Here is a 2,522-nt window from a genome sequence, read left to right on the forward strand (position 1 = left end):
CAAGTCCTTGAAGACAGTATGTCCTCTTTGTGTCTTTTCCAACTGAAACATTCCTGGTCCCTTCATGTAATCCTCATATGACATGGTCTCACTCTTTCTCCATACTGGTTGCCATCCTCTGGATCCTCTCAATTTTTATCAATGTCTTTCTTAAGCTGTGGAGCATCGAACTGAGCACAATACTTCAGATTTGTTCTGACCAGGGCAGAGTATAAAAGGACCATTATTTTCTTATTCCTGGAAGCTGTGTTTCTCTTAATGTAGCTCAAGATCTCATTAGCATTTTTGGCTTCCATGTTACACTGCTGACTCATTGATATGACAGTCCACTAAAATCCTCAGGTTTATTTTCCCAGATAAATATATACATGTACATATATACACATACATACACACATACACATGTACATGTATATATGTATTATACACAGATATCTCAAATATACATCTCATATCACAATATTATATATTTATTTGCATATACATGTGTCTATATGTGTATAGGTATGTATATACACACATATATATGTGTATATGTGTGTATATATGACTTTCCCACAATGTACTATTGCAGTTGATTTTTTGAACTCGGGTGTAAGACTTTACTTTTATTCCTACTGCCTTTGATCTTATTGATTACATCCAAGTGCCCTAGACTGTCAAGAGCTGATTCAATCATCAGTATATTCGCTGCTTCTCCCAGTCTTATTTCCTCTGCAAATGTGATGACTGTACCATCTATGCCTTTACATAAGTCATTGATAAAAATAGCACAGGGCTGAGCGTAGATCAGACTATTTCCAACTTGCCCCTCTATCTGTATCATACATTCTAAGATGGACTGGTCCCTACCCTCAAAGGTTCCCATCATCGTTCCCCACCTAGCCACCAGTTCCTCCTTGTTGGTGAGAATCAGATGCAGAGTAAAATTCCCCATGTTGGTTCCTCCATCTTTTAAAGGATGAAATCATTAAAGGCAAGTTAAGAAACTTGCCTCATGACATCTCTTGTATTATTGTTCTAGATTCTTATTTAAAACTGTTTATGTATTCTTGTCTTGCTTTTCAGATAGATTATAAGTACCTTGAAAATAGGAATCACCCTTCCTACTTCTTTATGTCCCCCATAGCACCTGACACATAATAGTCACTCCTTGAATGAATGAATGAATGAATGAATGAACCAAAGTCTCTTTCTGTCAGTTGAACCTGTACCAGGAGCTCACTGTTCAATCAACTCCGTCATTTGGGCAGAGCCCTACATTTCCAGGGTTATTTTGCTGCTCTCCATATTCTCTAGTGTCATCCAAACTGGACTATTTTCTGGCCCCTGAACATGACCTAGGTTCACTTATCTTCCATATTTGTGCCCAAGACCAGAATCTTGCCCTTCCCCCTCTTTGCCTGTTGAACTCCTACTACTCATTTAAAACCCAGCTCAAATCACTCCTCCTCCATGTAACCTTTTCTGATTCTTCTTGTGGTCAACAATCTCCTTCCTTAGACTTCACATAATGCTTTGGTTTGCAACTGTAAAGCACCCAGCATGTAAAATTGTGTTGTATCCCCAGTTTCATGGAGAAATTGCCTAAAGACTCTAGGATGGTAAGTTAGAAATCAGAGATTTCCAGAGAACTGGTTTCCCCTACATATCTATCACTAACAAAATCTGCCTCTCTCTTCTTCATATGCCTGGAGTTGGTCCTCAAGAGAGTCTGGAATAACACGTCTTCTTTCTTGGAGAGGGAAAAAGAATGTTTTTTCCTTCCCAAGCCTTCATGCCAACACTCCTCACGCAGGTAAGCACCTTTGCATCAAAATTCTCTCATTCAATTTTACAGAAGGCCTAAGCAGCAGCTATCAAAATACCCTAGGCTTGAAACCTGAGTATTGTAGTTATCTGTGATTCTTGAGTTCTGTTAGGGCAAAAGCTGTATCTTATCTAAACTTTGTACCTTTACTGGAGTCCTGTGTACTTTGCAAGGCCAATGTGCCTCATCAATATTTATTGAATGATTAAAGAACTGTGTCCAGCCCATTCAGGAGATCCTCTACATAAGGCTCAGGTTATTTTTTTCCCCTTTAAATGGACCTTTCAGGTAAAACTGGACTCAGGGATAGCAGGAAGGCACTGGGAGTATTACTACAGAAGCCCTGTCTAGAGAGATGACATGACCCAGAGCTAGAAGGGATCTTAAAGGTCACTGAGCCCAACTCCGTCATTTTGTAGTTGGGGAAACTGAGGCTCAAAGAGGTATCTCCTTTTGTCCAAGGTCTCCCAGATTATAAGTAGAGATACTTTGGAGTGAAGCTCTAGTCTGTATTCATTGCTGGAAGGTTGTCAAATGCATCAACTCCTTGCCAAATAAAGGCACAGAACCAATGGTATGTCCAGTCCGGTCATTTCTCAGCTTTGACCTCTGCCTGTGCTTCTCCCCTCCCCCCACCACCAGTTCCTTCTTTCCTGCAGTGTGCAAGCCTCAAGTCGTTGTAAATGCTGAATCTTTTGCTGCTCACCCTCAG

This window comes from Vombatus ursinus, unplaced genomic scaffold (genome assembly GCF_900497805.2).
Source record: "Vombatus ursinus unplaced genomic scaffold, bare-nosed wombat genome assembly UNPS02014959.1, whole genome shotgun sequence".
Classification (NCBI taxonomy): Eukaryota; Metazoa; Chordata; class Mammalia; order Diprotodontia; family Vombatidae; genus Vombatus; species Vombatus ursinus.